Source organism: Dama dama, chromosome 10 (assembly GCF_033118175.1).
Source record: "Dama dama isolate Ldn47 chromosome 10, ASM3311817v1, whole genome shotgun sequence".
Lineage (NCBI taxonomy): Eukaryota > Metazoa > Chordata > Mammalia > Artiodactyla > Cervidae > Dama > Dama dama.
Genome location: NC_083690.1, coordinates 33,176,312 through 33,191,489, shown reverse-complemented (window position 1 = coordinate 33,191,489; position 15,178 = coordinate 33,176,312).

The window sequence follows — 15,178 nt, the reverse complement described above, 5'->3', positions numbered from 1 at the left end:
GACTCTGTGTGACCCCATGGACTGTAGCCCACCAGGTTCCTCTGTTCATGGGATTCCCCAGGCAAGAATACTGGTGTGGGTTGCCATTTCCTCCTTCAGGGGATCTTCCCAACCCAGGGATCGAACCAACGTCTCTTAAGTCTCCTGCATTAGCAGTTGGGTTCTTTACCATTAGCACCACCGGGAAGCCCTCACATTCCCTGTCACATTCTATTCCAGTTTCTCTTGGTGTAAATTGGACAGGCTGATGCAGAAGGAGCTGACATCTGGTCTCTTCTCACAAACCATGGTAGGAATAAATGATGAGTCCCCCTAGTATTCAGTCAAAGTAAATTTAAGGGCAGACATCATCTAAGACTGGAGATTGTTCAGCAGAGCACTTTGCCTGAGAACTGAGGTCAGAGTGAACACCGTAGGCAGGCTAGATCTGTACATTTACTGTGACAAGCCTTAGCCAGATAGTGATAAAGTGCTTCATGCTAAAATATCAAAATATGTCTTGTACTGAAAAAGTCAGTATAACATGACAATATGAGTAAATCTGAAAAACAGTTGCAGTTTGAAGACAACCTTGTACCAAAGAGTATACAATGTATAGTTTGATTTATATGAAATTTCTAGAACAGGTGAAGCCAACAGATAGTAGTAGAAATCAGATCCGTGGTTGCTTCTGGGTAAGGGATACAGACAACTTTGTGACCCCATGGACGGCAGCCAGCCTCCCCTGCCCTTCACTTTCCCAGCATCAGGGTCTTTTCCACTGAGTCTGCTCTTCATATCAGGTGGCCAAATTTCCTGGAGCTTCAGCTTCAACATCAGTCCTTCCAATGAATATTCAGGGCTGATTTCCTTTAGGATTGACTGGTTTGATCTCCTTGCAGTCCAAGGGACTCTCAACAGTCTTCTCCAACACCACAATTTGAAAGCATAATTCTTCAGCACTCAGCCTTCTTTATGGTCCAACTCTTACATCTGAACATGACTCCTGGGAAAACCACAGCTTTGACTAGACGGACCTTTGCTGGCAAAGTGATGTCTCTGCTTTTTAATACACTGCCTAGGTTTGTCATAGGGTTTATTCCAAGGAGCAAGCATCTTTTAATTTCATGGCTGTATTTAGCTGTAAATAAATAATTTTTAAAGAGAAAAATGTCAGTATACTAAGACACTTTTCTGGAAGATGGAGGGAAGCGAAGGAAATTGAATGATAGCCACTATTTCAAATTTGTGTAAATGCAGATACAGTCTAAGGGCTTAAAAAAAGCCACCAACATGGACGGAGGCTCCAGGAACACCAGTATTTAAAGACTGGGAAGAAGGGACTTCCCTGGTGGTCCAGTTTTAAGACTCCCTGCCTGCATTGAAGAAGGCACAGGTTTGATCCCTGTTTGGGGAGCTAAGATCCTGCATGCTGTGTGGTGCGGCAAAAAAAAAAAAAAAAAAAAGACTAGGAAGAAGAAGAGACATGCAAAGGAGACTAGGAAAGAAGCGAGAGAGGCAGAAGTAAAGGCAAGGTCATGGAGCCTCAGATTAACCCTAAGATTAAACCCACATGTAACCCTAAACCTAGAACTAGTCCTACCCTAACCCTAACCCCAACCCTAAGACTCACCCTAATCGAAACCCTCAACCTAGCCTGAGTCCTGGCCTTTGCTCTAACCTAATTCTAGTCTACCCCTAGCCTAGGCCTATATTCAACCCTAAACTTAACCCTAACTTCAATCCTAAAAGTAACCTTAACCCTAACCCTAGCCCCAACCTTAAAGTGAAATCGCTCAGTTGTGTCCGACTCTTTGTGACCCCATGGACTGTAGCCTACGAGGTTCCTCCAATCCATGGAATTTTCCAGGCAAAAGTTCTGGAGTGGGTTAGCCCTAACCTCAAGGCTAACTCTAAGTGTGGGTTGAAAAATGAGTCTGGAGGGGTTGATGTTAAATGTCGCTATTCCATTATGATTGGTCCAAGCCCAAATGAGCCCAGTGGTATTGGAAAAAAATGGGGGTAGAAGGGGAATCTCAGCCTCCCACTGCAGAGGCAACTTTCAGCATAAATTGTCCATGAGAAGGCCTATAGGTTTTCTAACTAGTAATCTTAATGGAATCTTTCCTGAGATAAGGGTGCATGGTGTTGTTACTAGGACACGCTCTCAAAACAGGCCCCAGGATTATGAGCATCAGGGTTGGATGGGACTGTTGGGCCATCCCTTGCAGTTCCTCTTTTGACAGATGGATCCTGAGTCCCAGTGAGGGGATCTCAGTGATGCCCGGGATCACTGGGGACACTGGAATCTGTGTCTGTTTCCCTCGACCACGCCGGCTTCTACTATTCGTCCAGAGGGGTGATCAGGCCACATGTGAGGTCCGGTCATCTCTAGGGACTCTTATGAACGTCCCTGTTGCACAAATCCAGGAGTGCTATTCATTTGGCATTATACATGAACAGCATTTACACTGAAACAGTATGTGAGAGGTCTTTCTTGGATCTGGACAATGCAAATCTCTTCTTGCCCTCAGAAAACTGGTATTTATTCTAAAATTAGGGAAGTATCTTTCAGAGCCCAAGCAGGCCAGAAGAGAGACTGACTGGGCAATCAGGAAGAGATTGGAACCAGATCTGAACAGTACTGGTCTCACCTCTTTATACCGAGTAAAACAGACATGAGGTACCCTGCGAAGCTCTGCTCAAATTGCAGGCTTATTAGGACAAAGAAGTTGTCTTGAGCCACTAAGTTTGGGGTGGTTTGTTATGTAGCAGTAGCCAGCTGAAACCTGCCTGGACAAGCCAGTTTCTCTCTGATTTCCATTCCTGGGTATCTTTCTGACTCCCAGCTTCGGTCTTATGGAGAAAAGAGTTTCCACCCTGTGGAATCATTTCAAACCCCAGGAGAGAGCAAAGAATGACCCAGTTCTGGGGAATCTTATTTTACTCTTCCAACCAGTGCCTCTCCCCTAGTGTAGAAATGGGTGGATGGACTTCAGTTCTAGGTGCCCGTTCATCCCCAGGTGCCTCATGTACCCAAGATGGGATCGAGGGCACCATATTCCATGCCTGCGTATACACTGAGCCTTCTGAACAGTCTTCTGATTTCACATCTTCTCTCTCAACTCTGCATACCCTCAACATGCCCCAGAAGGTCTAATGCTTTGAAAAACACATACCCGAATGAATAAAGCATTATAAGTAAAATATAGACTTACATGTCAGTGACTCCCAGAGGCCCACCCATGGAAGTAAGCACACGGGGCACATTCTTGAGGAGGAAAGTCAGGACCTCGGCTCTCGTGTAAAAGCACTGGCAATTGAAGAATAAGGCTCGCGGCCACCTGGTTTGAGAGGGACCACAATGGTCCATCTGCCAAATCGGCTGCTCCCTGACTTTGCCTTGTGATATAACATGACTTGAATTATATTTGAAATTGCTATAAGGTTTTATTTCAGCGAAAGGTGAAGAGCTCTCTAGGAGGCCTGGGACTTATTCTTGACCCGAGGCTGGAATGGAGGAGGGTGGAGATGGGAATGAGGTGCCCTCGTTCAAGAGTTTAGTTCAATTCAACTCAACAAATATTTATTGAGTGCCCACCCATGCTGGGCTTCCCTGGTGGCTCAGTGGTAAAGAATCCACCTGTCAATGCAGGAGACACGGATTAGATCCTTGGGTCAGAAGGATCTCCTGAAGAAGGAAATGGCTCCCCACTCCAGTATTCTTGCCTGGGAAATCTCATGGACAGAGGAGTCTGGCGGGCTACAGTCCATGGGGTCACAAAAGAGTTGGACACGACTGAGCAACTACAAAATCAACAACAACAAACCCACGCTAGGCTCTGACACCCATGGCTAAGTGTCCACTCACATGACCTCCCATTTGCTTGCCTTCTATGAAGACCCAGCTCCCCTCTTTATCCCAAGGGCAGTTCTCTGATCCTGGCAATTGTGTAGATTTGAACCCCCACCAAGGCACATGCTGCATTATTCTCTTTCTTAGTTGTAGAACTTGGTATAAAGTAGTTACTCAGGAAAACTGTTCTGACTTGATGAGATGGAATACGCTATGATCTAGAAGATGTTCACCCAGGGGACCAAGGTTGGGGCAATGGGAAGAAAGATATTCCCACAATCCATCACATCCACAGGAAAGGTAATAAACCACACAGTTATTTCAGAAGAAGAGAGGAGACATGTGATAGAATTCAACGACAGTTCTCCCCATGCCTAGTCTGTATTCTTTGCACAAACAAATCACAGTGATTATAAGAGAAATAGACAAAAAAAGACTGCCTATAATATACCACTCTAATTCGAAAACCTTCCTCACCACCCATCCTGCCCACCCTCCCATCTTTCTGCCTTGTTCTTGTTCACAGGCACTGTTTTTTATTATTGTAACATCATTTTGTTTTCTGCTTGAAAAAAATCAGCAAAATTTCAGTTTGCTCCATTATCTCTATAATGACAGTCCCTAATGGCTGCACCATTCTTCATGGGGTGGATATATCCTAATGTGTTTAACATTCCTGTGGTTGCCAGGGTGGGCTGTTTCCAAGTCTTTATTTTGATGATAAAGATAATAAAACTGTCTTTTATATTCAGTTACAAAACAGTTAGGCACATACATTGCATTCAGTCCTTCCAGTGTGATTCAAGGAACCGTAGGTGACAAATGAAGGCAGGAGGACAAACAGAATTTGAGTCCATTTTTTGGAAACCAAACGCTTCACTCTGTCCACAATACTATGTTGTTTTTTTCAGATTTTACAAATAAAGCTGCAGTGAATATTTTAAAATAGCCTTTTTTCTTCTTTTGAATAATTTCCTAAGGCCAAGTTCCTGACAGTGTGATTGTTGGATCAAAGGGTACGAGCATTTTTGAGGTTCTGTGTGTGCCTTGTCAGAGTGCTTTGCAAAGGGGTTTCAGGCATTTCTCCGGTCCATTGTTCCAGCAACATACTTTTAAAAAAACTGCATCCTCACTAGCACTGGATAATACAATGAAGAGTTCTAAGCTCACTGACAATGTATTTGTTGTTCAATCGCTGAGTCTTGTCTGACTCTTTGTGACCCCATGGGCTGCAGCACACCTGTCCTTCAGCGTTTTCCTGTCCTTCACTTGCAATGTATACATGATTTATCATGGTGGTTTAATTTGTATTTCTTTGATTGCCTTGAGGTTGAACCATTTATTTTTTGTTTTTTTTTATTATTATTATTTTTTTATTATTTTTATTTTTTTTTTCCAGTGGGTTTTGTCATACATTGATATGAATCAGCCATGGATTTACATGTATTCCCAATCCCGATCCCCCCTCCCACCTCCCTCTCCACCCGATTCCTCTGGGTCTTCCCAGTGCACCAGGCCGGAGCACTTGTCTCGTGCATCCCACCTGGGCTGGTGATCTGTTTCACCATAGATAATATACATGCTGTTCTTTTGAAATATCCCACCCTCACATTCTCCCACAAAGTTCAAAAGTCTGTTCTGTATTTCTGTGTCTCTTTTTCTGTTTTGCATATAGGGTTATCGTTATCACCTTTCTAAATTCCATATACATGTGTCTGTATGCTGTAATGTTCTTTATCTTTCTGGCTTACTTCACTCTGTATAATGGGCTCCAGCTTCATCCATCTCATTAGGACTGGTTCAAATGAATTCTTTTTAATGGCTGAGTAATATTCCATGGTGTATATGTACCACAGCTTCCTTATCCATTCATCTGCTGGTGGGCATCTAGGTTGCTTCCATGTCCTGGCTATTATAAACAGTGCTGTGATGAACATTGGGGTGCACGTGTCTCTTTCAGATCTGGTTTCCTCAGTGTGTATGCCCAGAAGTGGGATTGCTGGGTCATATGGCAGTTCTATTTCCAGTTTTTTAAGAAATCTCCACACTGTTTTCCATAGCGGCTGTACTAGTTTGCATTCCCACCAACAGTGTAAGAGGGTTCCCTTTTCTCCACACCCTCTCCAGCATTTATTGCTTGTAGACTTTTGGATAGCAGCCATCCTGACTGGCGTGTAATGGTACCTCATTGTGGTTTTGATTTGCATTTCTCTAATAATGAGTGATGTTGAGCATCTTTTCATGTGTTTGTTAGCCATCTGTATGTCTTCTTTGGAGAAATGTCTGTTTAGTTCTTTGGCCCATTTTTTGATTGGGTCATTTATTTTTCTGGAATTGAGCTGCAGGAGTTGCTTGTATATTTTTGAGATTAATCCTTTGTCTGTTTCTTCATTTGCTATTATTTTCTCCCAATCTGAGGGCTGTCTTTTCACCTTACTTATAGTTTCCTTTGTAGTGCAAAAGCTTTTAAGTTTCATTAGGTCCCATTTGTTTAGTTTTGCTTTTATTTCCAATATTCTGGGAGGTGGGTCATAGAGGATCTTGCTTTGATTTATGTCGGAGAGTGTTTTGCCTATGTTCTCCTCTAGGAGTTTTATAGTTTCTGGTCTTACATTTAGATCTTTAATCCATTTTGAGTTTATTTTTGTGTATGGTGTTAGAAAGTGTTCTAGTTTCATTCTTTTACAAGTGGTTGACCAGTTTTCCCAGCACCACTTGTTAAAGAGGTTGTCTTTTTTCCATTGTATATCCTTGCCTCCTTTGTCAAAGATAAGGTGTCCATAGGTTCGTGGATTTATCTCTGGGCTTTCTATTCTGTTCCATTGATCTATATTTCTGTCTTTGTGCCAGTACCATACTGTCTTGATGACTGTGGCTTTGTAGTAGAGTCTGAAGTCAGGCAGGTTGATTCCTCCAGCTCCATTCTTCTTTCTCAAGATTACTTTGGCTATTCGAGGTTTTTTGTATTTCCATACAAATTGTGAAATTCTTTGGTCTAGTTCTGTGAAAAATACCGTTGGTAGCTTGATAGGGATTGCATTGAATCTATAGACTGCTTTGGGTAGAATAGCCATTTTGACAATATTAATTCTTCCAATCCATGAACACGGTTCTCCATCTGTTTGTGTCCTCTTTGATTTCTTTCATCATTTAAATATAGGCACTCCCTTTCCTGCGAATTGAGTTTCCTCTTTTGAAGAGCATCCCTTTCCCTGGTACACTGCCCACCGACACACACACCCAAGACTTGGAAATTAACACTTTGTTGATCGTATTTCAAGCAATTATGTTCTCCAGTAGTTCCTTTTTAATTTTAATCGTACTACTTTCAGGACCTTTATGTGTTTTAAACTGATATTCTTTTCATCTGTGATTTCTTCTATTGCCTCAAAGTTTGGAAAGTAATAATGCCATCAAAGAAGTGATAATTAGGCAGTTTTATTTTTTAAGCTCTATTATATGATATTTTAATGTTTAGCTCTTTAATCTACATGGGAAAAATGACAGTATTTATGGTGCTCTCTTTCTCTTTCACACACATACACACATATACACATGGAATGTTAGAGACGCAGGATATTTATGAAAAAAACCACAGGTTGTGAATGAACAGGGAAAATGCCATGTTTCTGGTTAGGAGATTAAAGACTGTAAGAAACATATTATTTCCAAGTAAGTATAAATATTTAATGTCATGTAAATTAAAAAAACTAAATACATTTTAAAAATATAGAGATAATAGACATACATGACAACATTATGTTAGTTTTAGGTATACAACACAATGGTTCCATATATAAATATGGAACAAGGGTGGCAGAGGATGAGATGGTTGGATGGCATCACCAATTAAATGGACATGAACTTGGGCAAACTCCGAGAGATGGTGGGGGACAGGGAGGCCTGGCATGCTGCAGTCTACTGGGTCGCAAAGAGTCAGACGTGACTTGGTGACTGAACAATAACAAATAATTGACATACCTGACAACATTATATTATTTTAGGTATACAGCATAATGGTTCCATATTTATATATATTGCAAAATAATCACCATGGTAAGTTCTAATTAATACCTAGCAACAACACACAGTTAATTTTTTTCTTGTGATGAAAACTTCTAAGATCTACTCTCTTAGCAACTTTCAAATATACAATACAGTGTTATTATCTAGAGTCACCAAGCTGTACATTCAGTTCAGTCGCTCAGTCGTGTCTGACTCTTTGCGATCCCATGAACTGTAGCACACCAGGCCTCCTTGTCCATCACCACCTCCCGGAGTCCACCCAAACCCATGTCCGTTGAGTGATGCCATCTAACCATCTCATCCTCTGTCATCCCCTTCTCCTCCCGCCCTCAGTCTTTCGCAGCATCAGGGTCTTTTCAAATGAGTCAGCTCTTCACATCAGGTGGCCATAGTATTGGGGTTTCAGCTTCAACATCAGTCCTTCCAATGAATACCCAGGACTGATCTCCTTTAGGATGGACTGGTTGGATCTCCTTGCAGTCCAAGGGACTCTCAAGAGTCCTTTCCAACACCACAGTTCAAAAGCATCAATTCTTTGGCACTCAGCTTTCTTTATAGTCCAACTCTCACATCCATATATGACTAATAGAAAGACCATAGCCTTGACTAGATGGACCTTTGTTGACAAAGTAATGTCTCTGCTTTTTAATATGCTGTCTAGGTTGGTCATAACTTTCCTTCCAAGGAGTAAGCATCTTTTAATTTCATGGCTGCAGTCACCATCTGCAATGATTTTGGAGGTCCCCCAAATAAAGAAAGCCCCCGTTTCCCCATCTATTTCCCATGAAGTGATGGAACCGGATGCCATGATCTTAGTTTTCTGAATGTTGAGTTTTAAGCCAGCTTTTTCACTCTCCTCTTTCACTTTCATCAAGAGGCTCTTTAGTTCTTCTTCACTTCCTACCATAAGGGTGGTGTCATCTGCATATCTGAGGTCATCTGCATATCTCCCGGCAATCTTAATTTCAGCTTGTGCTTCATCCAGCCCGGCGTTTCTCATGATGTGCTCTGCATATAAGTTAAATAAGCAGGGTGACAATATACAGCCTTGACGTACTGCTTTTCCTATTTGGAACCAGTCTGTTGTATGTCCAGTTCAAACTGTTGCTTCCTGACCTGCACATTACATCCCCAATATCATGTAAATTAGAAGTCCCAAAGGTATTTTTAGTGGATTTTTGTCAAAATATGTTTTACAATTCACCTGGAGGAACGTGGTAGATTTTATTTTTGTTCCCTCTTTCTGTAGGAGAACTGTACATCTTGTCCCCTGCCAAGTGGCTTGTCAGCCTTCTTGCCGGAGGAACGCACGTCCCATATCAACAAAAATGGGTCTGGTCATGTGGCTTGCTTTGGCCAATGGCATGTGAGCAGAAGCTTTACAAGGCATTGTGAGTCCCTAATATCTTCTTGCTCTTTTCCCTCTGCTATGAGCCTAGCATGTCCCCGATGGGGGCAGTTTCTTCATTCTGGGTCCCGGACTGAGAAGATTCATGGAGCAATACCACAGGAACCATCACAGCTGACCTTTGCAATTGTCAGCCACTGAGATGTGGGGCCTTTTTGTTACTGTAGCACCATTTGGCAAAAGCTGACTAATGCAGTGAACAAAAAGGCTAGACTATAACATAGTATTTTAAGTGTTGAGCAATAAGCAATCATGAGACTGTAATGAACAAAGAACTTTATTTGGAGTCTCTTAAAAGAAGTCATTTACTGATTTATTTTTAAATTTTGATTGTGCTTGGTCTTTGTGGTGGTGTGCGGGCTTCTCATTGCAGGGGCTTCTCTCGTTGTGCAGCACAGGCTCTGGGGCTCATGGGCTTCAGTAGATATGGTGCACGGGATTTGTTGGTCCATGGCATGTGGGATCTTCCCAGACCAGGGGTCGAACCTGCGTCCCCTTTATTGGCAGGTGGATTGCCACCAGAAAACTCTCAATTTGGGGTTTTAAGAATAGCAATTCAAAAGACCCAGCTTCCAGTAAAGCAGAGTGTTCCAGAGAAGAGAAAGAGCCAAGGGCTCATAAAGACAAAAAGTCAGCTGATTGTTAAGGTTTCCCAGTGGGAATTGTGATTGATTCTGACACAAGTCGGGCTTCCCTGGTGGCTCAGCTCGTAAAGAATCCGCCTGCAATGTGGGAGACCTGGGTTTGATCCCTGGGTTGGGAAGATCCCCTGAAGAAAGGAAAGGATACCCACACCAGTATTCTGGCCTGGAAAATTACATGGACTGTATAGTCCATGGGGTCACCAAGAGTCAGACATGACTGAGCGATTTTTACTTTCTGACACAAGACAGGAAATATTTGTCCTTAGATCAAGGATTATTTTAGGACTAGGGTCTGATAAATAGATAGGCTATCGTGAATAGGATAAGGATCTCATAAGAATCTTGAATTCTGGGCAGATCTTCTGGAGGCCTCCCTAGGATAATAAATGATCAGAAGATCATAATCCATCCAGGCTGAGACATGTCAAACTTCCTCAGTTGCTTCCTAGCTTCATTTTGGAGAGCTGTCTTAGTAATGCTGACTTTATTTTCATATTCCTTCTGTGTAAGAAAAGAACAGCATTGGAAGCTGCTAAACGTATTAGACTAATAGTTAAACAAACAAACAAAAAAAAGTGAAAGTGTTAGTTGCAGCCATATTAGACTCTTTGCAACTCCATGGACTGTAGCTCACCAGTCTCCTTGTCCATGGATGGGATTTTGCAGGCAAGAATACTGGAATGAGTAGTCATTCCCTTTTCCAGGGGATCTTCCTGACCCAGGGATTGAACTCTTGGATCTCCTGCATTGGATTCTTTACCATCTGAACCACCAGGAGTTAGTAGAATATATGTATACTAAAGCAGACCTCACAAATAATGAGAAAAGGACTACATCATTTATAGTATTGAAGAGCTTATTAGCACTTTGGAAAGCTATTAGGTAAGTATTTACACTCTGTAACAAAAAATAGCTTTGCACTGGAGAATGTACAAATATAAGAGGAATTCAAGTGGATGCTGAGTGCAAATTAAACTGTATCAAGCACACACCCCCCCAAAATACCAGTCTTCTTGTTTCTCCATTACTCTTGGCCCCCATGACAATCCTGCCACATGGGAGGTATATTTGTTTAGGGACATGGTCATTCCAGACAAGCCTGTTAAAATATGTGCCTTGTTCCTCAGACTGTGCCAGCCTATGGGTCTCTCCGGGGACGTGGGCAGTACAATCAATCATCTTTGATCCTAAGCCATCCTCACTGCTTTAGTCTGCTAGGCCCGCCTTCACAAAATACTGCGGACTGGGGGACTTAAACCACAGGATTTTTATTGTCTTCCAGTTCTGGAGGCTGGAAGTCTGACATCAAGCTGTGGGCAGGGTTGGTTTCTTTTTTAATTTTTTATTTATTTTTGGCTGCGTGAGCTGGGTCTTCCTTGCTGCGCGGCGGCTTTCTCTAGGGGTGGCGAGTGGAGGCTCCTGCCTGGTTGCAGCCCGCGGGCTTTTCCTTGCGGTGGCTTTCACTTGTTGCAGAGCGTGGGTTCTAGAGCCCGTGGGTTCAGAAGTTGTGGTGCATGGGTTCAGTTGCCCCTCTGCATGTGAGATCTTAGTTTCTGCACCAGGGGTTGAACCCATGGCCCCTGCGCTGAAAGGCAGATTCCCAACTACCGGATCACCAAGGAAGTCCCAGGGCTGCTGTCTGCTGAACTCTCCCTCTCTGGCTTGCGTATGGCTGCCTTCTCCCTGTGGCTTCACACGTCCATCCCGCTGTGTGTCTCTGTGTCCAAACTTCCTTTTCTTTTAAGGGCACCAGTCATCGTGGACTAGGCCCATTGCTGATAACCTCATTTTATCTTAGAGAACTTAGCTCCAAATACATTCACCTTCTGAAGTCCTGGGGGCCAAGACTTCAACATAAGAGTTTTGGGGGCTGATGCAGTTCAGTCCATAATGCAAACCCCGTGATGCTGCCCGGCCTCCAGCCTGGGTGTCCTCCAGCCCAGGGGACCCAGAGCTTTTCTAACCCCAGTGTTTCTGTTCCACCAACTGGGCTCCAAGCAGCGGTCCTGCTGCTTCCATTGCTTCTGTCCCTACAGGCGGAAGTATGTCTCCCTTGGAGAGAGGTGTTATTTACTCCCATCTGACAGCATAGAGAAGTGAGGGCATAGAGCAGTTGGGACGCTGATCTAAGGTCACACAGGATTCGCATTAGCCCAGGACTGCTCCAGAGGCAGTCCCGTTAACCAGGACTCAGGAGTCCACGCCCCAGACTCAGGAGGAGCAGTTCACTTCCCAGACTCAGCAGGAGGAGCTCAATGTCGTGGTCCCTGGTAGTGTTTCTCTCATGCTGATAATTTTATTTATTTATTTTTGGCTGTGCTGGGTCTTCGTCACTGCGAGGGCTTTTCCCTAGTTGCGGTGAGTGGGGGCTACTCTTTGTTGCATTGCGCAGGCTTCTCATGGAGTTGGTTTTTCTTTTTGCTCCGAGGCATGTGGGATCTTCCCGGACCAGGGTTTGAGCCCGTGTCTCCTGCATTGGCAGGCAGATTCTTTATACTGCGCCACCAGGGAAACCCTGGTGATGTTTCCTGAAGCCACTTGGTTGGGCTTTGGACCACTTTGTGTTGTTCTGGAATTGGGATCTCATAGCATTAGCTAGAACAGGGATGAGTGAAGTGTCTAGAGACAGGATCTTGTTAACGTTTCTGAGATGCTGGACACCACCCCCACCCACAGCCCCACCGGCTGTTCCCCATGCAGAGAAATTGCTGGACACACAGTCCTTACTCAGAAAACCTCAATGTCCAGAGTCTAAGATCTGGTCTTCTCGGATGCCTCTGACATTCGTAGCAACTTCCTGGGAACCTGCACAAACATGGGGAGGAAGTGGGGACACCCTGTCTGCTTTGGTGGGAGTGTGGTGTCAACACAGTGCAGCCTCCTGGGGGCCACGGCAGAAGCCTGGGGGGAGCTTTGCTCAGCTAGTTCTCCCTCCAGAGCCCGGGCCTCCTGCTCTTCTCCTGAGGAAGTTTCCCGTGCTCTGTCAGCTGGGCTGGCTGGCTGGAGGGGAGCTGGGTTCTGCTGGGGGATTTTGTTAGGCTGCCTGGGTGGGAACCTCTGGCCTGAGCTGGATGGCAGGGGCCTTGGTGAGGCTTTGAGCTGCCTGGGGTCCTGGGAGGAGGTGGTGGCCCCTGGCTGGGGTGAGCGTGCTGTCTGCTGGGGCTCAGATCAAGCGCTGAGCTCAGGTTCTATGTCTGGTGGCCTGGTCTTGGGCTCTGATTCTTGGCTGAACCCTTGCTTGGACTATGCTAAGCACCAGGCTGGGCTCTGGAAGGCTCTGCACCAAATGTCTCTAGCTCTTGGGCTGGGCTGGCTGACAGGCCAGGCTAAGCTCTGAGCTTCGTGTGGGCGACCCTGGATGATGGCTTTGGCCTGGAAGGACCCGGTGGACTGGTCCCAAGCATCTGTGGATGAGCTGGCCTCCTGATCCCGTCTCAGGCTGGGTTGGGTGGGGAGTGGGCCTTGGCTGGTGCTGGCTGCACTGCTGTGATCTCTTTCGTGGGCAGTGATGACTTCTGGGCTTGGATTGAGTTCTGGCCTGGACTGGGAGATGTTTTCCTGACAAACTCCAGAAATCAAGGGCTTCAGTTTCAGGTTTAAACACTGTGTCCAGGTAAGGTGGGTACAGTCTCATCTGGCCATAAAATACCTTGTGAGAGTCCCACTAGCTATCCCACTAGTTTTACACATCAGTTCAGTTCAGTTGCTCAGTTGTGTCTGACTCTCTGCCACCCCATGGACTGCAGCACGCCAGGCTTCCCTGTCCATCACCAACTCCCGGAGCTTACTCAAACTTGTCCATTGAGTCGGTGATGCGATCCAATCATCTCATCCTCTGTTGTCCCCTTCTCCTCCCACCTTCAATTTTTTCCCAGCATCAGGGTCTTTTCCAATGAGTCAGTTCTTTGCAACAGGTGGTCAAAGTATTGGAACTTCAGCTTCAGCATCAGTCCTTCCAATGAATATTCAGGACAGGTTGGATCTCCTTGCAGTTCAAGGGACTCTCAAGAGTCTTTTCCAACACCACAATTCAAAAGCATCAATTCTTTGGCACTCAGCTTTCTTTAGAGTCCAATTCTCACATTCATACATGACTATTGGAAAAACCATAGCTTTGACTAGACAGACTTTTGTTGGCAAAATAATGTCTCTGTTTTTAATATGCTGTCTAGGTTGGTCATCGGAGAAGGCAATGGCACCCCACTCCAGTACTCTTGCCTGGAAAATCCCATGGACGGAGGAGCCTGGTAGGCTGCAGTCCATGGGGTCGCGAAGAGTCAGACATGACTGAGTGACTTCACTTTCACTTTTCACTTTTATGCATTGGTGAAGGAAATGGTAACCCACTCCAGTGTTCTTGCCTGGAGAATCCCAGGGATGGGGTCGCACAGAGTCGGACTCGACTGAAGTGACTTAGCAGTAGCAGGTTGGTCATAGCTTTTCTTCCAAGGAGCAAGTGTCTTTTAATTTCATGGCTGCAGTCACCATCTGCAGTGATTTTGGAGCCCAAGAAAATAAAGTCTCTCACTGTTTCCATTTTCCCCATCTATTTGCCATGAAGTGATGGGACCAGATGCCATGATCTTAGTTTTCTGAGTGTTGAGCTTTAAGCCGACTTTTTCACTCTTCTCTTTCACTTTCATCAAGAGTCTCTTTAGTTCTTCTTCACTTTCTGCCGTAAGTGTGGTGTCATCTGCATATCTGAGGTTATTGATATTTCTCCTGGCAATCTTAATTCCAGCTTGTGCTTTATCCAACCTGGCATTTCATATGATATAGTGTGCAAGTAAGTTAAATAAGCAGGGTGACAATATACAGCCTTGATGTACTCCTTTCCCTATTTGGAACCAGTCTGTTGTTCCATGTCCAGTTCTAACTGAATGCTTCTTGACCTGCATACAGATTTCTCAGGAGGCAGGTAAGGTGGTCTGGTATTCCTATCTCTTTAAGCATTTTTCACAGTTTGTTGTGATCCATACAGTCAAAGGCTTTGGCATAGTCAATAAGGCAAAAGAAGACATTTTCTGAAACTCTTGCTTTTTTGATGATCCAACAGATGTTGGCAATTTGATCTCTGGTTCCTTTGCCTTTTCTAAATCCAGCTTGAACATCTGGGACTTCATGGTTCACATACTGTTGAAGCCTGGCTTGGAGAATTTTGAGCATTACTTTGCTAGCATGTGAGATGAGTGCAATTGTGCAGTAGTTTGAGCATTCTTTGGCATTGCCTTTCTTTGAGACTGGCACGAAAACCGACCTTTTCCA